The sequence below is a fragment of the Anomalospiza imberbis genome, chromosome 13 (genome assembly GCF_031753505.1).
Source record: "Anomalospiza imberbis isolate Cuckoo-Finch-1a 21T00152 chromosome 13, ASM3175350v1, whole genome shotgun sequence".
Classification (NCBI taxonomy): Eukaryota; Metazoa; Chordata; class Aves; order Passeriformes; family Viduidae; genus Anomalospiza; species Anomalospiza imberbis.
The window spans coordinates 5,799,818-5,824,037 of NC_089693.1; the positions used below are offsets into that span (position 1 = coordinate 5,799,818).

At 41.8% G+C, this 24,220-nt stretch overlaps 2 long non-coding RNA genes across 2 annotated transcripts in view; both read right to left on the reverse strand.

Annotated features, from left to right (window-relative positions):
• Window positions 1-5,287: 5,287 nt before the first annotated feature.
• On the reverse strand, window positions 5,288-10,959 carry LOC137481774 (uncharacterized). The gene is made up of 3 exons (XR_011003679.1): window positions 10,810-10,959; window positions 6,859-7,099; window positions 5,288-6,638 (listed from the first exon to the last, which is right to left on the reverse strand). It is a non-coding gene; the product is annotated as an uncharacterized lncRNA (long non-coding RNA).
• Window positions 10,960-16,992: 6,033 nt separating this feature from the next.
• The window catches only part of LOC137481773 (uncharacterized), a 53,011-nt gene continuing 45,783 nt past the window's right edge, over window positions 16,993-24,220 (reverse strand). The window contains exons 2-3 of the long non-coding RNA XR_011003678.1: window positions 18,999-19,135; window positions 16,993-17,999 (exon numbers count right to left, since the gene is read on the reverse strand). This is a non-coding gene — a long non-coding RNA (uncharacterized lncRNA). The remainder of the gene's footprint in view (window positions 18,000-18,998; window positions 19,136-24,220) is intronic.

The following is a 24,220-nucleotide window of genomic DNA, read 5'->3' on the forward strand; positions in this document are numbered from 1 at the left end:
GGCATTTTTATATAAGGGAGGGAACAGAAAACCCAAACAAATCCATTTCACAGTAACCCACAATGAAATGCATTGCCAGTTTTTCATTTGGCCAGTGACCTTGAAAATCATAACTCCAGTTTAGGGGCTGTCTGTCTCTCCTCTAAGTGACAGCTAATGAATCAGATATGTGTCCTGGCACAGAATTAGAACTACATCCTTTTGATATTACAACTTTTACAGACATTACTTATACAAACTCACATTCTTATGCTTCCTGAGGTAGTAATTTTTCTGATGGTGTTGTTTCAAACCCGTTCTGTAACCAACTCCAGTATTAAACTGGTGCACTGTATTTAAAGAGGGAACCCAGCTGCATTGTTGGGCTTTTTTACAATCTCTTTCCAGGCTGCATCTGCACTGCTAATGAATAGTGACATCAAACACATAAATTAGACTGTAGGCTGAAGATAATTAAATTGAGAAAGTTGACAAAAATAAACTGTATCAACTGAATCCCCATTTGCAAATTATTGCATGCAGTCTTCAAGGTTTCAGCAGAACAATAGATACAAGGGGAGGAACACAGCAAGGTTTAAATTTCACAGGGATAATTTGATATTCTATCTGCACTGTGAGCAAGTCATGTTGCATCAGATCAAATCCCGATTTCATTTCATTGTGAAAAAAATCTATTGTTGCCACTCTTTCCCCTACTTCTTCATTATGAGGATGTAATTTATCGAAGTACCCCTGAGATTTTGCAGCAGGGAATGGCTGTAGCTTTATATATTTCAAATAGCTTCTTTGTTGCAGAGTGCTAGTGGTTAATAGGAAGATAATGAAAATATGGAAATTAAATTAATTTGGTGCCAGGGCTGAAAAGAATACTCTCTTTAATTTGCAGTACAGCAAGGTTATGAACAAAATTTGAAGAAAGAAAAAGGAAATGTGATTGCTGCATTCTTCTAGGGAAGCTGGTAGGGTGGGGATTATCCTGCATTATCCTGAGCTTGGAGAGAAATCAAGTGTTTTGCATATCGCTTACTAATGGTAAGGATCTAGATTTTGGATAGCATGGGAAAAAATGTTAGTTAAACAGCATGATATGGGAAGGCAAGATATTTATTGATCAGTGACACTCCAAGGAGGGAAACCAAAGTTTGAGTCAATAAAAAGCAACAGAAGTGCATGGATGGCCCTAAACCCCAGCAAGATTTATTACCTCTAAGAAAGATAAATTCTAATTAAAGGCAAAGTCATTTCTGGCTTTTTCAGACTACACCTAATTAGCCCAGGCAATTCAAAATTCATTATTGGTGCCAGATACTAGTTTCTGAATTGAGAAGAACTTTGCAAGCCTGTGTGGAGTCTTATTTCTGGGTGCAAGCAGCAGTGCAAGAGACAACCCATCCCATGGGATGCTCTGGGGGATCAGCAATTCCTGCTGGTCAAGGCCACTGCAGCTGGATGCCAACCTACACTCGAATGGTTCCCTTCACATGGGAACCATTGACCATGCTGACATGGGTCAGCACAGAGCCAGCACTCAATTCTAGCAAGTCAGCTAACCCTTGAATGAGCCTGCTTGCAACGTTGTGGATGCTCTAGGAGTCCAGCAAACTCAGATTCACTACTGAAGACCCATGATGAAAATTGAAACAAACCAACTCACCCCCACAGACATCAAAGCACATTTCTTGCTTAGCCAATATGATCACATTGCTCGTTGGGGTGCTTAGCACAACGTTTCCCTCACCCTCTGATTAAATAAATATCCTAATGGTCTTGGACAGAGATTTGACACAGCAGCTTGCATCCTTTATGATTCTGGCAGGCAGTTTAACAGAGTGCTAAGTGAAACACTAATCACTCAGGCAGACAAAACACTACTGCTATCCAAAATCGTGTTTTTCTCATTGTAGACACAAACCAGCTATATTAAACCTGTAAATATGATGATGATCAATAATGCTGTGACTTCATGTCTGCTCCCAACTGCTGTTAGGAGCCAGCTCCTGCCTGTTGGGGCACCTGTGGGTGCAGCCCCCTCACCTCAGGCATGTTGGGTGTCCTCTGTTGCTGTCACCTGGCAAAGCACAGGTCTGAATTCCCCAGTGCTGCACTTACCTGGATTTATAGCCCTCACATCCACCCATACCTTTTATACAGTCAAACATTATAAATGTGCCAGGGTTTCTAAAGCTGGAACAGACCGTGCAAACAACTGCCTTGCAAAGATTTCTTCCCACCATTCCAGAAAATGAGAAATGCAGCAGATTAAGCTTGACAGCTTTTTCTTTCAAGTATGATTTCTCTATCTTGTCTTCCCCCACAGGCTTCCAAGAAGTGATGCATAAATATGAATAATAAAAAATTCTCTAAACTATGCCAATAGCACAAAAGGAATATGGAGATGATAAACCATTGTACTTCAGAAGGAAAGCCAATGACTTCTAGCCAAGTTTTCGACAGGGCAACAAACAGAGCAATTTGTTTCAGAGCTTCAAAGGGGACATGAGCTCATCTCAAAAAGCTGGCCTTGGGGTGAGAGAGAAATCCCCTCTTCCCTTATGGGCACCTAGCATCATCCATGAGCACATCTGGGACTTCCCATGTTCGAAGCAGGATGAAACAGCAGATGGATCCACATGAGCAGAGGTATGATTATTCCTGGTGGCAACAGGGGTAGATGTGCAGAATAGAGAGCTGAGCTGCCTTTCTCCAAAGGGGCAGGACACACCAGCCCCCTGGAAGCAGGAATCTGTCACCACCTTCAGGCACAGTCCCAGGCAGGAGACAGCACTTGATGGGACAAGAAGCAGAAAAGTGAAATCAGAGCAATTAGGAATTAGTGGCTTTGCTAAACATGGCCAGGATTGCAGAGCTCATTATTTCCTGATCAGCCACTGAAACAGCAGGACCATGAGTGGTAAACCCAACTCTGTAGAAAGGGTACAAACAGCTATGAAAATATTGCAGCAGGTTTTTTGTTGGTTTTTTTTTTCCCTTTCTCTCTCTCTCCCTCGCCATGATTTTCATTCTCATTTCTTAGAATCTTCCTCAGAATAGTTTCAATATGAAGCAAGGATTGGCAGGAGCTCCTCTGTACTTTTTCATTCCCTTCATGTGGAAGAGCTGCTTGTACAAACGTCATTACACATTGGTGGAACAATTCCGGGGTTTGCGGACTAGAGAGAACCAGTGAAATCTTGACTCCATCAAAACTAATTGCAAAACACTTGCTGCTGAAATAAATCCTGGGCCTATATCAAAAGTGAAAAGAAAAAATTAAAATTATGGCAGGAAACCACAGGGCAGAAATCTCAAGTCTGGGAACATCACATATCAGGAGAAAACAATAAAGGGTACTGTGAACATGAATGCTACAGTCACGATTGTTATAATTAAAGAGTGAGATTCTGATTTACTTAAATCAGGCAAAGATATCTATCTGGTTAGCATAATCGTGACTGCAGCACAATATATTTCAACACTGCAGTTGCAAAATAATCTTTATTTTTTTTTTTTCCATGGGAGATTACTCAAACCGCGATAATGCGTTTTTCCAAATTAAATAGATAACTTTACAGACTGCTGGGTAATAAAATACGAATAAACACGGAAGACATACCTTATTAAAAAATTAGCTTGTCATTTTTCAGGCTCTTCTTTTGATTTGCAAGTTAATAAAAACCACAGCTAGTTGCCATAGGGAGGATAATTAATTATCCATCTATAAAATTAATGTTGGGGGATGAGGAGGCTTTCATTTGAAATATTCATAACACATCTATTCAAGCAGTAGAGATGTTGTTAGAAGTCTCCCACACAACTAAACTTAAGCAAGTGTAATTTGAGTGTGTTTTTGACTGAAGAACAGGTCTGATGGGACAGTTCTGATGGTGCTAAAAGGTGGTCAAAAGAATGACTCAATTTACCAGCTCTCCTGCTAAACGTAGCCACATGTCTTCCTCTGGGACAACAAAGAATTGCAGAGCTGGATGCAGACAATGAGCTCTGCAAGCTGCAATCCCTGCTCTTCACCACGTGTCTGAATGGGGCCAGTGCCAGTCCCAGGTCTGCCTGCAGCAGCTGTGCAGCACATCCAGAACCATCTGAGAAAGCTCCTGCGGCTCACACAGAGACCCCAGGATCAGCTGCACCCAGAGAGCCCCTGGGAGTTGACTCCAAACACAGCTGGGTGAGCACAAGGCTCCCAGAGATGTATCTGGGCAAAAAGTCAAGCAAATCTCTGTGGTGTATCCCAAGGATCAGCTGAAGAGAGGTCAGTGAGAGAATTCAGTTCCCAGCCCAGTATTGGGTTTCCCACCCAGGCAAACCAGGAAGCCAGAAAAAAATTAATAAGAGGAGGTAATGTACCCAAATGCTGCGTGAATATTTTAAGACTGAATATTTATTCCAAAGTGAATTAAGGCAATTTGATAATGCACTAATGTGGAGATTTAGTTAATTTGAACCATTTTCCCTGTATCCTTTTCATGTCTTTAAATTTGCTCTCATACTGTTAATGAGAAAGTAGATAGCTGTGGAGTAGTTACTGTGACTGAATGTACTCACACATCTCCTAAAAAATGAATAAAAGACATATATAACTAACTCATTATCTCATAGGACAGCAGAAAGTTGCTAAATAAGTAGCTTATTTCTGAAGTCTTATTTGGACCCAATTTATGATGTTAAAATAATGAATATGAATATTCTTTGTCTTTCAAAATTCTGCAGATATTATTGTTACTAATTTTGTGTCACCATCACACAATGTACTGATCCACCCTGGCCTTAAAGAGATCACCATCCAAAGGCAAGAGATGACAGCAATGTGCAGAAAGAGGAAAAATTGCAAGGAAATTGTGAGATCAAGGTGAGGACTGTGGCAGATGCACCTTCCACAGACCTAATGATTATCATTAGGCAATGGGGTAAAAAGTATGGACTCCAATGCCACTTCTGGTGGGGGGGCTGATGGTGGCTTTCCTCCAAGAGTGGAGGATTGCCTGAGAGAAAGGAGCAGAAATGTGTGATTGAAAATGTAATGAGCAGGTGATGAAGGGCAGCATTATGGGCTGATTGGAGGCAGGAACTTTGATCTTGTTTGATACAGACTGCAAGATAAGTGGGGAAGAGTCTGTGAAAGCTCTGGGAAATGAAGAAAAGCCATTTGGAGGATTAGAGAGAGAGGAGTGAGTACATAGGTAGCACAGTCCCAGTGATATATTCAGGTCCTGTAACTGAGCCACACGGCACCTGTCAAAGTCAGAGGAAAAATGATGTTGCTGAAATGAAATAAAAGCTACCACCTGGACATGAGTTTTATTTAAACCAGCAGATAGAACAGGCTGTTGCCTCAAATATTACACAAGACCTAGACAAAAAGTGGATGTAAGACTTTCAGAGCTACAGGAATCTAAACACTGCCTGGATGGGAGACATCTGTAATGAGCAAAAACATAATGGTGATGTTTCAACCATAAAGGCATTTGGGACTGTGAGTGAAGAAAACTTCAGTAATCTTGATCTGATGTCTAGACATTCACAAGGAGCTGTTGGAGGCCCATATTTGAGTTTGGCAGGAAGGTCTGCAGAAGACAGTTGGACGAGCTGTCACACAGAGACAACAGCATCGCTCTGTCCACGCTTTCACTTGCGTGACTGCCTTTTACTGCCACAGAACTGCCTGTGCCCAGACTGAATCAGACAAAGCTGCTCTTCTCCCCATCATCTTTTCAAGCTGTCAGAGCTTCACTTTGACAAATATTCCAGTGGGAATAGCATCACGGTGTCTCACAGTAAAATAACTGCAGTCATCTGTGAAGTGCCTTAGAAAAGAAAATACAAAGCTCTACTGCACTGTTTGGGCTCCTTCTGGAGAGGACATCAACTGCAGTAAGAGTGTTATTAATTATATCTCATAAAAGAAGAACTACTCTGGAGGATAAAATGTTATTTTTTCCTGGAGTCTAATAATTTCACATTATTTTAAAAGTAAATAAATGAGGCTGCCATTCTGAGAAAGAAGCCACAGTTTATTGCCATAATTAAGCCTCTATTTATCACAAAACTTCTGGTTCATCCTCCCCTCACATGAAAATTATGTTATAAATAAGAATCTGAAGATCCAAATCCCACTTAACTCTGCAGTGATTCATTTTGCTAAACTACTGTTACCTGGAGGTAGACACATTTTAAACCACACTGAAGTAATTACTTGTTCCTTGAGGTGTTTCCTGAAGTTGAAAGCAAAACATAAAAGTTTAAATTTGCTCTACAGCCGGACAGGTAAGAGCCCACCACTGTTTCTACAGGAGCCAGCTTCTTAAGTGAGAAATTCTCACTCACCAGGAGCTGCTTGGGCAGGTTAAGTGAAGCAGAAGATAAAAATTGTGTTCCATCACAAATCCAATGGGTGACAGTGTCCAGCCTGGAAAATACATTGCCCTGGGGATGTTTGCTGTGATAGTCTCTATTTTTGCCTCTAAAAGGGCCTCTACTCATTTACCAAAATTTTTCTGAGCAATCCCTCATCCCTGATTGTTAAGGTGGCATTTACAAAATGCCACAAGTCCTGGATGAAATGTGTCAGGATGACAGCTTCACAGATGGAAATCTCCTTTTCTGACCCTTCAGATTAATATAATCTGGAAAACAAAGATATTAAGATGATGAGGATTTGGAAGTTTAAATACCTGATTTGCAAGTACAATTAGGTATTTACATCCCAGAATATCACAGAATTTCAGCCTGCAGACAAAGATAATAGCAGAAAGAAAGGCCTTGTGAAGACAGATAACAGGAGCCTAAAATTTGTACCACTATTTGGCAAGACTATCAGAGCCCTCTGCCCAGAACAGTACTCACATCATCATTTACTTCTGCTACCTCTGAAATCCATGGCCAGCTACTTCTATCAATATTTTTCCCAGCTGACAGTTACTAGATCCAGCTCCGGAAGAAATTCATCATTAACAATGTTGCCTGTGATTCCTCTTCAGTTTCTTGTGCAATAGCTTTTCCCATTTTCCCAGATTGTTCCAGCAATGATGTGGCTGGAAATGCCCAGCCTGCAGCGACCAGGGCCCTGTGATATGAACCTACTCCCCTAAGAAATAAAAAGGTGAAAACAGTTGAGTTAATATGGACAGCATCACTAACCACATTGCTCATCTGCTGCTCCTCTCAACACCATGAAGGATTCTTCAAAGACACAGTGAAGGTTCATTAGCAAATACTGCATGGATGAAAAAACACAGAAGCCCACAGTTCATCAGCTTACACTTACACTGGGGGCAAATAGAGGTCTTCAAATATCTGCCTCAGCTACTCAATCAACAAAGGATTTACTTAAAAAAAAATTAATTTGCAGGACATTGTCATATTATCCTGCAAGGACACAGTTTTGTTCTACTGGATTATAGGGTGGCTGTCCTTGCTCACTCACCCCTCACAGCAACACACTCTCACCTTCTCTTGGCAGTAACTCAGCAAGAGAGGCCCATATTGAGCACTGGCTAAGCCAGACAAGAAGCAATGGAAACATTACACTGTGTTTTCTGAACAAATTCAAAATTCACTCCTGATTCTTTGAAAGCTTGAACACCAACTACGCCGTTCACTGCATGGCTAATGGGTATGGATAGATGTGAGCAGCAAATCACAGTATCCCCTCAAATGGAATGGGTGCTCAGCACTGCAGAGCTGGAGCATTTAATTTCTCATCCACAGGCAGACAGATCCAGCAGAGAGAGCAGCCCTTCCTCCCCACCTTCACCACCTTGGCAGAAGGGACCAAAGGAGTCTCATGCTGAACCATGGCTTACTCTTCTGACTGAAGAAACATGGAACGAACCATGGCATTGACTGCAAATGTCTACAGGGACTTGGCAAGCAGTGATTTGGTCGGGGTGTATCTAAAAATCTAAGTCCATAATTCAGTATTTAACCTGGCCAAGGAACAGCTCAAAAATATTCCTTCCACAGAGGCCCAAAACATACATGCTGTTAAATCTAAAAATGGCATAGTCCTGCATTTCCTTTCATGACTGACAGATGCCATTCATCCTCCCAATTCTAGTATCCATAGAGGGTTATAAAAAGAGGGACTTAAAAAAGATGAAAAATTGGCAGTATAAGGTCTGGTGAGAGTTACCAGTTTGTCATGCATGGGTGAAGACATGGCTGAATTATTATAAACTTCTCTTTTATATTTCTGAAAGATTTCTATATTACATTCTAAAGGCTTTCCATTTCAAACCATTCTTTAAGGTGGTGGTAAACCATTTTTAAATTATTATTATTACTATTAAAATAAATCAACCCATAGATGAGAAAATCCCCCTAAGAGTAATACCTCCAGCGTTCAATCAGATTTTAAGTTGTGTAATTGGCCAAATGAAAATATACCATGTCTTTATTTCAGCATTACACTCTCTGAGACAATAATTCATACATGGGTTTAATCATAAGATAATTGAGTTATATGTGACCAAAACAGTGTAATTATATATCAAAAAACACTATGGAGAAAAATGAGATTCCACAGAAAACATGGTTCCCTACATACACTCATCCCATAGGAAATATCCATAAAAAGAATAACAGTTTTTTATATAGAAAAAGAGTACCTTGGATAAACTGGTTTAAAAAAAATCCTCAGTCCTCAAGGCTTCCAAAAACCTCGCAGATTTTTGCTGAAAACTAAATACCCACTTGATTTCATGACAGGCACTAACAAGCTTGATTTCCTTCTTTATAAGTGTCATCAAACCCAGAAATATTGATTTCCAGTTTGGACAACCGGTGTCAGATACAGCACTGTGCGTTCATGCAAAATTCATCACAGAAATCCTTGCAGCCTTCTCATTAAGGTCTGTATATATCTGCCTAATAATAAGTAAAATGACTTATCTCCCTCAGAAATATAAATAGTTGCTGACTAAACATCAGCTTTTAGTAATCAAATACAAATAATCTCTTCTCAATGTGAAGATTGTTTCTGATGTGAAGTAATGTATGAATCAGGCTCTTCCAAATGAGCATTTTTGCACTCCAATTCAACATGGAGAGTTATGCTCATGTGGTTTGCTGTACACACAGTAATTACACCTGCAGTAACTCTACCACTGGGTCTGAAATCATCTTTTCTTTGAGGGTTTATGTCCATATCCACATGGACAAGTCAGATGATCCCAGAGCTTTAGTTCAGGTCCACATGATCACACATTTTGGGTGCCCCATCCCTGGAAGTGTTCAAGGTCACACTGGATGGGGCTATAAGCAATCTGGGTTAGTGGAAGGTGTCTCTGCTCATGGCATGGAAGGTAGAAAAAGATTATTTTTAAGGCCCTCTCCAACTTACTTTTAATTTACTTATTAATTAATGAACCTACTTTAATTATGTTCCAGAGGTTTAAGCAAAAGAGGAGGTAATCAGAAAGGCAGAGTTAGCTTCTGGAGGAATTACCAAGCCAAAAATGTAACTGTCTTGCCCTCTGCTCTGAGAATGCAAAAAAGCAGCTCAAGCATGAAAAGAACAACAACAATTCCTTTCCAAGAGCAGCAAATAAGACACCCTAAAAGCACCCACACCCAGAAAGACATCTGTGTAAACCCTTAATTCTTTGTGAGTCTGCATTGCTTTCCACTCCATATTCTGACTTTCATGTACTGCACTGGCATCCCAAGCTCTCCCAGTGCATTGTCCTGCAAGTTCAGGTACTCCTTCAGAGCTGTGGATCCGGAGCATCTCAGTATGGGTGAAAGGTGCATTATCTTAGTTCCTTTGGTGACTTGGCCCTTCCATTTACTCAGACTTTTACCTTCCCATGTAGGAGTGGTGAATAATTGACAGATATTTATGAATAATTTCAAGATCTGCAGATAATTATAATACAGGTGCATGTTGTTATTTCTCATAATTAGAGCAAAGAGTTCCAAGAGTTTCTAGGATCTAAAACAGCTGCTAATGACCTCTGGCAAACCACTCATATTTGCTGGTTTCCACACATACTCTTAACATGATCCAGAGTTTTAAGAGAGAGGTAGAAAGTGGAACCAGTAAGTAGCAAATATCTCAGTTAAATCTTCCTGAAAGTAGACAAGACATAAGGAAAATTAAATAGTTTGAGACTATGAAATAGCTGGAAAAATTGTGAGATTATTCAAAAAGAGACTTAAAACCTAGATATAATTCCTGACTGATAGATACTTTGTTTCATCACTGGAAAATTCCACAAGGGAAGAAGCTCAGCACACATGAAGGAATGGGAACACCTTCGTTTGCTACCGAAAGCTGATGTGAAATGGTTCACACAGATGTGTTAGCAGATATAGGTTTGCATCAAGACAACATCTCTGAATGCATGATCTCACTGTTAGAAAATTATCTTGCAATAGAGAGAACAGGGAGGAAGGATGACTGCAGATTATCCCATGGAGATGCTCAGAAATACTAATCAGGTTCAGCTGCCTCACCAACCACTCTGGTTTGCACAAAAAAAGTTTTCTTAGTACATAAAATATATATATATATATATATATATATATATATATATATATATAACTAGAGGGGAATCAAATGAAGAGAAATTTGGTTAGAGCTGGAACAAAGAGATGAGTGGCCTGTAAGAGTGTCCAGCCACAAGAGAGTCTACAGCACAAGACATTTTGCAGTGTCAAAGAAGCAAGTGGACTGTGTGAGATAGCAGGAGATAGGATCATGAAACCATCAGCAATTGTGTGCAGGTGCAGGATTAGGTAACCACCAGCAGTTGCACATAGCTGCAGGGAGAGGCTCTTTGTTCCTCAAATTACCTGTGGTACCCATTATCTTTGAGATTAATTTGGCTAGAGACCCAGAGAATGCAGAAGATGCCATCTCAGCTAAATGAAGAGATCCTGTCTGTTTTCCAGCAGCTTGTGTATAAAACAACTGGTTGCTATTCCATGGTCTAGCTCCTCTCAAGACTGATCAAAGCCTAAAGCATTTCTGGAAAGGAAAGAAGAGGTTTTAAAAGCATACGTAGTCCCAATAAAATTCCATGCCATCCAAAAATGTATTTGGTAGGTGCCCATTCCCTGCTGGAAGGCTGAGAGTCAACAAGGCAGCCGAGTTAAGGTTGGACAATGAAGCCTCTTGTGAGTACCTGGATGAACACAAGACACAGAGAAGACAGATTTTAAAAGGAGTTTCATCCAAGTAGAAACTGGAATTTATCTTGCAGCTTCTCCCTGAAAATGTTGTTTCCAATCATAATTAAATGACTTAAAGACCAATGGTGAAATCAGTTTTGTGAGCCCAGAGTTGTTTGCCACAAGCTGAAGTTAAAACAATTTGTGACAGAAGCAGAATTGTTATAACAACCTAACAGGGTTTTATTAACACACACACAACCTCATTATAGCCTGAATCAATCTCAGCTCAATCAGATATTGCATATTTTATAAGACAGACCATCACAGAGAGATCACCCAGACAGTCTTAGCAGAGCAAGCAATGGGGCAGGTTTACAGGACTATCGTGGGATTACTTTCAAAGAAATAACCCTAAAAGCTTGAGGGACTACTTCAAACCCAAAGCCCAGTGTGGAACACCATAAAATCCTTCTCTTGACTCCACTTTCAACCTAACCTCATAACCCCACTCTCACTTCTGCTCATGTCAAGCACAGACAGCCAAAGCAGCAGTGCCACACATTCTCCCCCCACATCACTCCACACCATTCCAGGATTTTGGCATGGGGATTTTTTTCCAGTTACTACTAATACATTTATTGTTGCTCTATTTTGGCAGGTTTTGTGGGTTTGGGTTTTTCTTTTTGGTTTTGTTTTCTTGTTGTTGGTTTTGTTGGGTTTTTTTTTCCTATCTGGACTTGTTGTCTTAAGTACCACCTTAGATACTGCTTGAGAGGGCCATCTGAATATGCAAGTTCCCAAAGCCAACTCCCTGTTTTGCAGGTCACTCAGCCACCTTTTGGCTATAAACCCAATTCCCTGCATGGTTGGGTTATTCTCCCCTTTTCTGCTCCTCTCTCAAAGCACTTCCCAGATGAGAAGGAAAGCTTATCCACAAGATCTTTCCATGAGGTCTCTCCACCCAGCTCTTCCCTCCAGCTAGGGCATACTGCAGTCTGGTGCCAAAATCAGCAAGATGCAGCATGTGAAAAAGCACTGTTTATTTTCTAGGGGAATAACTGCAACCTGTCTCCTCACTTCCACCCTCCTAAAGGCTACAGACATCCCAAGCACCCACTCATGCCTTTCCAAGTACACTGAGCTCTGCTGAAGGAGCCCACAAGGGGGTTCTGGGAATGGATGTACACAAGAAGAGCTGGAGTCCACTCAAAATATCTGCAGGGCCCTGAAAATTTGATTTTTGTAGTGAACTCTTTAGGAAATAACTATCTAGCATTCACCCATGACTACGTCAAAAGACAGATGGCCCATACAAGAGCAGCAAAACATTTTCTCTGTGAACATTTATGCTGTAAAGCCTTGACTGTTTATTGTAGAGGTTAATGAAGCTGTGAAAAGAACATGGTCTTGCTGAGATTATTGCTTCTGGGCAGCACAGAGCACCAGCCATTCTTAATCCAAATGAAAGGCATGACAGATAGACCAATTAAAAGTGTTTCCAAACAAGCTTTGAGACACAGGGCAGCTGTAACGTGACTATTTTTTCTAATCCCCCTATCCTACAAACACTATCTAATTGCAGTGCCTAGTAGCCTCTGAATTCAGCACCCTCAAAAAGATTTGCAGTGCATTGCTCATAAATCAACCCAGTCCTGTCACATGACCCAGGCTCATACAGAAGCCAAAAAATCCCCATCAGAGCAAATTTGTTGCTTTTTCATTTCTTGTCTCAGCAGCCAGAGATTATTTCTGAATGCTGTGTGGGAAAAGCACAAGTATTCAGAAAAGTGCTGCTGTGCTGCTTATCCAGTCCCCTTGGTAGCTCAATATTTTTCTTAAACTATCACAAAAGCTTTTTATCCTGCAGAGAGAGTCCACATGCATTCATAGCTGTGCACAAATATACACACACTGCTTGGGAAACTCTCCCATAAATATTTTCTCTGCTTTGATATAATATCATACAAAGGTGCATCATAAAATCCTCTCTGAGGGACAAGTTTTGTTCTCAAGTATGTAGTTTGCCTTAGCCTGTCTAGATGCACAGACAATCCATAAAGGAGAGGGGACCAGATACAACCTCTATTTATAACAATCTTGGTTTTATTGTTAAGCAAGCTGAGAAAAACAAAAAGAAATAAAAGTTTTTCCATCTTCAGTAATCATTCATATTCTTTTACAGATTCTTAGCTAGAGGAGTGGAACAGGCACCTATAGGACTCAGCAGAACAGAGGCCCCTACTAGATGCAGAAATTGGAGCTATGCCTGAAACCACATCATTCCCACCATCCCAGAATTACAAACTAAACTCTCTAAATAGGTGTTGGTCAGTGAAAGGCAGGAAACTACATTCTCACCCTTCCAGTGGATTCTACCTACTATTGGTGGACCATTAAGCACAATAAAATGCTTCCAACTCTTGGCTGACTTTTTTTTCTTGACTGTTCATTGTTTTGTATCTATTTTGCAAGTATGAGCTGCTTCAGATCTCACTGGAGAAGTAGAGCAGAGCTCAACATTCCTACTTTCAAACAGATATTAATACTAAAGTATCAAAAGTGGAGCAGACCAGCTTCACAAGGAGCTCCTGATCCTGCATGACCACACCTGAAAATCTTCAGGAAGGACTTGAGCCCAGGGGGAACAGGCTTCAAGTGAAGGGAAGTCTGTGCCTTGGAACTTGCCTCAGCATCCATCAGTGTCTTTGAATCCAGCAGGGCAAATCCTGGGACTTTTTCGCTGATCAAGATGTTCATCAGTGACACCAGTTCTGGATGTCACAGAGTCTGTCACTGGAATGTGCCTCTATTCACCTCACTCCCCTGCTGTGCTGCTGCTATATTTATCTGTGCTGCTGTCAGTCATTTAGGTGTCAGTTTGCAGGAACAGGACTGACACAAACTGCAGAGTTACCATTTTCTAAAAAGAGTCTTTCTCAAGCTGTGCTTTGCTTTAGCATTCCTTCAGAGTGGCCTCAAATGATTGTTTTTTGCCACAGACTGGGAGACACTGCTAGAGGACTATCAAGAATGTGCAATTTAAACACCTGGTCTCCTCAATTCACAGATTACCAGTCACAGAAAAATAAAACTGGCATCTGAGCTGAACACTGCTGGTGCTTTATGATATGTTTAACCCAAACTCCCTAATCTCATATTCCATTAACAGAATAACCAAGATCATAATTTGAGGGAGCTCTAAAGACAAAAGTTTGCTGGCTCTAGGTGCTAATGGGATGTTATTTCAATGAGAAAATTGAATAGATATATAGAGAAAATGGAATAAATATATACAGCATTGCATTCATTTTACATGGAGATTTCTCAAGGAAAAAATACCTTTTCTGGAGAACATGTTGTTTTAGAGGTAGATTTTTCCATGAAAATATATTCCCTCCCTTCTTCCTGGCTCTTTTCTTCAGATTTTCTGGTTTTCTTTGCCCAAAGGTGTTGGCTCCTTTTCTCCGGCTTGGCCCTCTATGGGTTTCAAGATTATTCCAAGTTGTTTTTACACAGCCTTCTGGATCATGTTAGGAAAAGGTGCTTTAAAAACATGTTAAAATAATGTTATTTTTAAACAGAGTTCAGGACTGACAAAGGCACTGGGCTGACTGAGGATCCAATTTGTTTCCATTAGGAATACATTACCAGCGGGCCAGTCAAAAGCATGTAGAAAATGTTTATTGACATTTCCATGTAAATAACTGTCATTAGCTTTTCTTTAATACAACCAGGCTCCAAACCACATGTACTTTTCAGCTCCTTCCCATTCAAGCAGTCATTTACTCTGCACCTTGCACGTGTGTGGAGGAGCACCAAGGCCAGAGCCAAGGAGCCCATTCCATTCCTTCCTGCACCAGGGCTGGGAGCAAACTGAAGGCAAAGACCCCAGGCACAGAAGCGTCTCCACACACACCTCCATGCTTTGGCATAACTCATTTGGTGAGGTTTTACTGAAACAGGAGCTGGATCATCATAGGAAGTCAAGTAAAGGATGAACTTGTGCCCTGCTGCCTCATGCTCAGGGGACAGCTTCCCCTGCTTAGTCTCACACACTTAAGCCATAATCAAATCTTGACAAGACAGGTTCAGGCATGAAGACACAGAGCAGGAGGAAATCCATCCACAAAGAGGGTAAATGCAAGCAAACAGAACAGCCCTCACTAAAGCAATGCCAAAATGTCAATAGAATGCTGCCCAAACCATCCTTGGGTACTTGTGAAAGCAAACTTGCTCCCTCCTGTTCTCTGCCATGGGTTTGGGCAGAGAAAAGCTCTCATGGCTCAGAGCTGGGATGTCACATCAGCTGTGACTTCAGCTGGGTGCCAGAGAAAAAAAGAGACTCAGCGTTCCCTGAAGGTCAAGTCCCAAAAGGAGTTGGGCAGGTTTCACACACACAATAGCCACAGCAGGACAACGCCTGCTCTTGGCCATCAGCTCATCCCTGCAGCAGAGAGAAAAGCGCAGCAATCCCCTTCACACCCCCGGGTTTTTTCAAGGGTGTGTTTCTTCCTGATTTGACTCCTCTCCTTTCCAATTACACAAACCTGAACTTCCTCCCTGGCTGTGTGTTCAGTGTGTGTCGTTATGCCTTCATTGTTGTGAATTGTTTGCTAATTTCTGGGCAGCAACTCCACTTTCCACACCACTGGGATTATGTAAAGGGGGCAGAGATGATGCAGAGCCTTTAGTCATTCACTTCTCAACAGGGGAGCTCATTGGTTTAGCTACAAAAGTTTGCACTATGCTGAGAGTTCTGAATTTCTCCATACCATAACTTCAAACTTTTAAAACGATTACTATCAACATTGCTATTAAAACACAGTTTCTGCTCTCAGAAGAGGAGAAATCTGTCCTAACACAATAAACTACTGATTGTTTTGAAAGCTTGAGTTGAAAGATATAGCACTGCTAGCCCCTGGACAAAACTTAGAGACTTAACAGTCTCTGAATTTCACATGCCTCATACTGAGAAAAAAAAAATATACTTTTTCAAATAAAACTGGTCATTTTTTAGAAAACAATTTACAAAGATATCAACACAGAGGGTAAGATTCAAGCCATGTGCTGAAAAACTGGCTTCTTCATATTTCCTGAAATCTCTTCCACTTCCTGACCCAAACTCCATCAGTTCCAGTACCATCAGAAGAGATACCCATCTCTCTCATGAAGGGGAAGCCATTGCCATGTCTAGCTCTAACATGGAGCCTATATAATGCATGGTAAAAAAGGGTTCTGAATCTACATAGAGAGCATTCAGAATCAGCACTTCAAAAAGTGATGTAAGGAAGGAACAACAATATATCCAGCTACAGTAAACCCAGAAAAAAGGTAGTCTCACTCCCACAAAATCCCTTTGCATTGTTTCAGCAATTTTAAAAGAGAGTAAAAAATTAAATCATGCAAATTTAAAAAATATTAATAACTACTTGGGTTATTATATCTTTTGGCTCCTGAGTGCATTTGCCCCATCACTGTCACATCCAAGGTGCAGCTCTGAGGTCCACAGCTCCAGCCAGCTCCTCTTGCTGCTCACAGAGTGCACAATCCCACACTGTCCACCCAAGGCTCAGCCAGCTGAGGACTCCTTTTGGGCTCAGAGGCAGCTGTATTGCCAGAATCTCACACAATACTTAGCAAGAAAACTTATTCCAGATAATCAGTGCATCTGACAAACAGGAAAAGGGTCACAGCTCTGAGAAATGGGTTCCCAGTGCATTCCCTTCACACACACAACCTTGTTCTCCCCAGCTGAACAGCTGGGAGCCAGCTGAAATATAAGAACCTCTCCCCTCCAGACTGGGCTCTCTATTCAGGGTTTAAGACAATTACACAGTTATTTGGTGTAAGAAAAGTCAGTCAAGGGGGAGACAAATTGTTTTATTTCTCACCCAGCTACATAATAGATTTCTAGGAGTGCTAACTCATCTGTCTTCCCACTATTTTACTTTCATTATAAGGTTGGGAATGGGAAGTCATTTTTCACAAGAAGGATCTTTAACTGGTTCGAAATTAAACTGCCCAAACGGGTGCGTCCTGCGGAATGGAACATCTGTTATCTGGGGCCCATGGCTTTGGTTGTACCTTATTTATCATCACAGCAGGTCCTGCTCCAAACCCACCCTCACTCACCAAGCTCCCAAGACACAAAGACAAGTAGAAGACATGTGACAATGAGACAAAAAGGTCCAAATCCAAAACCTCATTATAAAGTAAGAGAGTAGAGTATCAGAACTGAGCAGCTGTGCTAAGGGAAACAGGACTGTCTGCCAGAGCAACCCCATCCTCCCAGGCTGAGTGAGCAGATCTGTCTTTCATCATCCCCAGCCTCTCCACCTCAGTACATCCTCCATTCCACTGCTGCTCCCAAGCTCCTCTCCTGTAAGTAATAAACAACATGTGGGCATCCCTTGTGACCAGTACCAAGCAGATCAAAGCCATCAACACTTCTACCACCACCTTCCTGCCCCAGCATGATGGTACATTTCACCATGCTGACTGTCCCCATCACTGGTGGATGTCCCAAGCCCTCAGAGAACCTGAGCTGGGAGGGGTCTGGCAGCTTCTGCAGTGCAAAGGAAAGAATTATCCAAAACACACAACTTTGTCTTCCCTAATTCTCCTTCTGAGGCTGCCCAGAAGGGACAGGACACCGTTACATTTTTACTCCTGGTGTGTAGGCAGCATTTTACTTTTTCTTGGCAATTTATCTATCTTTATTTATTTATTTTACTTCTTGTTACAGCAGGCAGCTGAGCTGTGCTTCATCCCCTCAGATCTTCAAAGCATGAGGCGGCTGCAGTGGGTGTTTCATTGTGACCTCATGGGTAACGCTGCCATAATGTTGTGCAGATCTCTGCGCTCTGCTGCTGTCTGAAATAGAAAATTAGATTCTTAGGGAAAACAAACACATGGGATATAAGCAACATTTCCCTGCGAGGATATTGCCACCATAACCAATTTGCTCTAATAGCAAACTTCAACCACTGGTAAAAAGTTGCAAAAATAATAATGATTCTTAAAACCACTCTCTTCAGCTACTACCTGTGAATGTGTTGGGTTTTTTTACCCTTATAGCCAGTCTTCTGTTATGCTTTCAAATAGATAGCTCTGGGTTATTGATTTTCTTCAAAAAGATGATGTTAGTAATAATCTCAGATTTCTCACTAGGGGATGAAATTTTAAGACTCATTCTTGTCACTTCCATTTTTTTTTTTACTACTACAGCTTCCTTTAAAGATGAGGAAAGCACTTCATCTACATGTTCCAGAGGCAAACATATTTCCAATACCTCTTTGCTTACATGTCATGCAAGCACATTTACCCTCTCACCCACCACAGACCTCTTCTTTTCCAGTCTCAGCTGAGCACCCTAAAGAATCCAGCAATCCAGGGCTGCTTCCCTCGCTGTTTAGCAGGAGTTCCAGTAACTGCCATCTACTATTTATGAGACTAAAGCTCCAAATTAATTGCTTCCAAACACTATCCTTGTAATCACCAAGAGTCCCTATAAGTAATTGCATGGATTTTATAGCCCATGAAAGAATAAAAAAAAAAAAAACCTAGAAGTGGAATCTTTTCACAACAAAAATTTGCTTCTTTCTTTTTTCATAGCCAAAAGAATCCCAGAAAGATACAGGCTGAATTATTGTGACCTTTCTGCCTCCCAACTTTTTAATTAGTAGAATTGCACAGCTATGGCTTAAAATACTGTCACCCTGAGACTAAGGTGATTGACTTTGACTTTACTGAACATGAAAGGTGTATTTACTATATGAATTGCAGGTCTGTGCACTTCTGAACGACACTTGCATTCGTCTGAATGTCACACATCAGACCACCTTATAAACATGTTATTTAAGACTCACAGTATGGCAGCAAGCAGAGGCAGAGGTTGAAAACCTTCCCTACTGCAATTGTTTCAATTGCTGTGTTCATCCTCTATTTTACATCAGGAAAAACTGGAAATTACAGAGCACCAAAGACTCAGGAGCAGAGTGCAGAGCTGTGAGAACTAAAAAAAGTAATCAAGATAAAAACCAGGATATCTATTGCCAGGAAAATCTTAGAGTAATGGGGAGAATTGTTTTCACAGCCCAAAGACTAACTTCCGAGAGCAAATCTCAGCTCAAATAAATTCACTGCTTTGTACAAAGGTTCATAGCTTACACACCTGCACATACCACAACAGCTTCTCTTTCAAAAGGTACCTCAAATATGAGTCAAACACACTGCTCAGTAAAACAAGAGGCAAAGTCTTGGCTTTTAGCTGTGACAACCTTTTGTTAAAAACCTTTTCACATGTTAGTGCCCTGCTGAGAGAAGTAAATACCCAAGCACAGAGTTGAACACAATGAAGTTTCCTCAATATTTCTATTTTTCACTCTGTCACCTTTTGGCCATTAAAATCAGTGTATACACACAAACAACCTGAATAAAACCCACAGGTGCAAACCTCTGTTTCCAAACCTCCTGCCATGGGTGCCACCAGACCAGGCTGCTCCAAGCCCCATCCAGCCTGGCCCTGAACACTTCCAGGCATGAGGCATCCACAGCTTCTCTGGTGTTGCAAGTGTCTATCTAAGCTGTAAAATGAATGAATACTCTTCAGGCAATGCTACTGGGTTCACTGAGACTTCACTCACAAACATTTCTCACGCTGTCTCTAGTGCTCAAACCAGCTTTGAGTTAGTTCATATATCTGCCAAGAGACAGGTATTGCCTTTGCTGGGGGGACCCATAAAATTCATTACCAGGACCTCGAGGATTTAATAGAATTTCTTTCATAAGGTCAAATCAATCAGAGAGATTCGTGTGAGTCTCACTGAGCAGCACTGGGGGTGTTGGGGCCCTGGCTCAGCTCCCCTTGCTAACACAACAGAAACCCAGTATCTGATCTTCCTAAAGGAACTGAGTCATGGTTTCAAAAACCCCATCCAAGCTTTACTGCTCACACCTGCACCAAGCACTCAGAGGTGTGTTCTGCACACATACCTTTGCCATCTCCTCAGCATCTTACTCAACACACATTTCCCAAAAGTACCCAGCTGGCACCAGCACGTTCCTTTGGAAGCCAGACCATGCTGCCGTGTGGAATCACGCCAGGGAAGACAGCTTGTACCTGCTGAGAGCCTGACCGAGATGTACCTGCTTAACTTTGGGCACCCTATAACTCTGTGTCTTCATTTGCAACAACCTGATCTGCTAATTACATCCCTGTGCTCCAGCCCGCTAGGAAAGCTCATTTTTAGTTCTTTCCCACTAAATGCATAATCAGGTCTTTGCCTCTACTGTGTATAGGGATGGGTGGGGTGGGAGGAAGACTGAAAGAGGGGAGGAATTTTTTTTTAAATTTTTTTAAGAGGTGTGATGTGATTTTTATTGTATGACTATTCACCTGCTTTCTGTGACCTCCTAAGCATATTTAAGAGGGAATTTGACACTGCGACCAAACATGAGGCTGGGGGAGAAGTCAGCTAACAAAAACCACATGTGCTCAAGCATTTTGCTTTGCCTTGCTAATATTGAAGAGATTTGTTTTGCTCGGTAAAGCACTTGAATTTCAGCTCAGTCCTGCAGGGAAAAAGCTAATCCTCAAGTTATGGCAATACAGGCAGTTGATATGGGGAAGGAAGGAGGGGGCCAGAGGACCACGGGAAGGAGAAAGGAAGGATTCAGCATTTTAGCCTGACCTGACTCCAGGTTCACACGAGAAGAGGTGAAGCTGCAGCTGTCATGCCGAAGGGAAATGCAGTCATTTATAAACCCAAGGAAGTCTCCTGGGAAAGAGAAGTAACATAAAAAAAAGAAAAAGCATTCCTCAAGACTAGAGCTAAGGGCAGGTTTTTCCCACTGTGTGAGAGAGCCAGTGCAACCAGACTGAACTCTGGCACTACTCTCAGAGCAGTTCTGGTCAAATTTCCTCCCTGCCCCAGCAGGGGCAGATGCCACCAGCCTTTTCCACTTCATCTCTCCAGAAGACCTCCTCCAGTGTGAGAAGCTCCACCATCAAAGCATACAAATCCAACCCTTTGCTAATGTACAAAAGATCTCATGGGAACAGCTACTGTCCAAAGTGGCTGAAGGCTGAGAAAAAAACCCAAATTATATCTCAACTCTCCTTCCCTCCCCCCATCCTGAATATCACTTTTGCTAGAGGTTTGACTCATAGCTGCTTTTGGTGAGCATGTGAAAATTGTTGTCTGTGCAGCTGAATGGGGAATAACCACTATGAATATGCATGATCTGATATTGGTATATCTTCAGGTATTTCAGCACATCTCAGAGGTGAGAGAAGAAGCAAGCCTGAGTACTCAGGAGGTTAACAACCACAGCAAACATCAAATCATTCAGAAAAGTGTTTGATCAACACAGAGATAGAAAATTGTACAGCAAACTGGTCTGTGACCTATAGGGCAGAACAACTCAAATTGCAAGAGGGGCTCATGGGGAAGGAAGAAAAAAAATATAGCCAGCAGGATTCCCAGGCTAAAATAAAAACTACGTCTGCCAGCTGGTTTGTTCACATCAAACACCCGAACTGGGCTTTCTGGTTTCTCTAAAACTCATTTCATGAGGAAAAATAAAATTGGGATAAAAATAAAATTCCTTTCTTACAGCAGCTACTTGGGTTCATGGTTCCTGTGACCTGACACTGAGAAAGATGTGATGGGAACACTCCCCCTTGTGCTAAGTGCTCTGGCAGCCAGTGCTTAGCCTGGCAGGGGAGCCCAGGGTTTCACCAAAGGGCAAATTATATCCTGCTAATTGAACCAGCATCGTTTTAGGATCTCCCCATGAGCCTGTCAGGTTTGTGCAGGGGCAACTGTGAAGATCTTAATGGACCTGGGAGGCTGAATCAAATAGAAGGACCAGGCAAGAGCAGAGAAAATGGGACACAGCGGGAGGGTATCAAATCCTTTTGGGTTAATAACGCACCTTCCCGGGATGTGAAGCAGATGCCCAGAACTCGGGGCTGTGTTAGTTAATTACCGTACATGAGAAAAACCCAGCAAGGCTCCCAGCACACACAAAGCTTTGGCAGAGAGAAAGGAGGGGCAGGGGAAAGAATCCAGCCCTCCCCAAGCAATGCAATTAATACATTTGCTGCAGCTTTGTGTCACGTTCCCTCAGCACCACTCAGCTCCAGTTGTCGGCATCTGTCTGCAACGAGCTGCTCCACGAAGCCAGCAGCCCTGCTCACATGGAGAGGCAAGGGATAAGATTTCAGGAAAGGCTGGAGTCCTCTGCTAAGGGATTCGTCCCATATAAATTGCCTGTCAGCTACAGCTGAAGTACAATGTTGGCTGCCCTTCTCCTGGTGAGTAATAACAGGACTTTGCTGAATACAGAGGTACCTGATTTCCATGGAAACCAAAATTTAGTTCCGATCTGATGAGTAAAATGCAGCTCACTTACTTATGAGAGGAGGTACCAAGGATGAAACATAAAAGGGGACTTGAAGGAGTATCTCTGCTTTTGCTCCTAAATCATCTCTGATCTGCAAGAGTACGAAGCAGAAATGCAACAGCAACACCTGAGTGTTGCTAAAAACCCTGGCAAAATCAAGTATGTGCACAGACACACTATTCCTTTTTCTGAGCATGAGGAACCAGAGCAGAAAAAACAGATAAAAAGGATTACTTTATTGTCCCAGATGTACTCAGTAGAGGATCTGAGGCTCAGAGAAGCTAAATAACTTGCTTGAGATGAAATAAAGGGTTGGAAGGTGGATCTAGCATATAAATCCATATGTTATTTAAGCCTATTCAGTACTCTGACCCTGCTTTCTCTCTTATATGGTAACTCATAAATAGGCTTGGGTGTATACCTCATAACACCATTTATTACATACTTACATCTTCCAGCATAGGCAACCAAGCTCCTTGTGGGATTTGAATTTTGTGTTTAATTGGCAGGCCTGTTTGTGGAACCAACAGGTGCATTAGAAGTGAACAGAGAGCACATTCTAACATCACAAAATATGTGCTGCAAACCATGTTATGAGAGACTAAGCCAAAGAGCAAACACAAAACCATCCAGCACCATCCAGCTCCTCCAGATGGCCAGGAGCCTGGGGAGGAGCTCCATGCCCTCCCAGCCAACAGCCTGGGATGCCCTCAGGCTGCCACACAGGCACTGGAGGAGGGCTTGATTCATTTGCACCATCTTTTCCTTACCTCTCACACCTCTTCTCACCAGTGCTTAATCCCAGTGAGTGAGAAACGGGGCTTTCATACTGGATTCACTGTGGCCACAAGAAAAAAAAATAAAAAAGTACCAGGAGGAAGAAGCAAGAATTTGGAGAAGGCTGTGGCTGATGTGGAGTATCCACATCACTGGCCAAACCTTGTTCCTGACTCCTTTCTCCTTTCTGGTTGGTTTGTTTGGAGGGCAAGGAGCATCTGATGCTACCACTCTGAGCAGACCCATCTATACCTCACAAGATGTAGGTTTGTGATAGGGACTGGAGAGAAAATTGTCTTTTAATATCTTCCTCCAACTGATTTTGTTTCTACTACCTAGTGCAAAAATCTGGTCTGATTATAGCTGATTCCAAACCGCTTTAAAGGAAGAGCCACATTAAAACAGCTGGAAATTTCCCTTGTCCTCACCTTACCAAAATGATTTTTTCTTTTTAAATTGGCTACAAACAAAGAGAATGGTTCAGATGGAAAGAAATTATCTCCATTTTGAGTAAAAAAAAAATTCATAGAAAACTTTGGGCCAAAGAAAAGGTGGCATCTTCAAACTATGCATGTGACTGACATCTTCTCTCACCAGACCCAGATGGGACTGATGCCCACAGGAGTGTTTAAAATTAGTCTGGTAACAGGACTGCTGCTACTGTTGTTGGGAACTGTCCTACAGCCAAATTTATTTCACTCTCAGTATGTTTTTCCTGATGTTCAGCCAAACTCTGTCTCTTTGTTTCGTTGTTAAATGTTCCTGTATCTCTGTACCACTCAATGCCTCCCTCCTGGGAGTTTTTACCCTCAATCATGTATAGTTTATTTACTACTGTGACTCTTCTCACAAATTTAATCATGGCAGTAGGTGAAAAGGGTTGGGACAGGAAGATAAAGCTTAT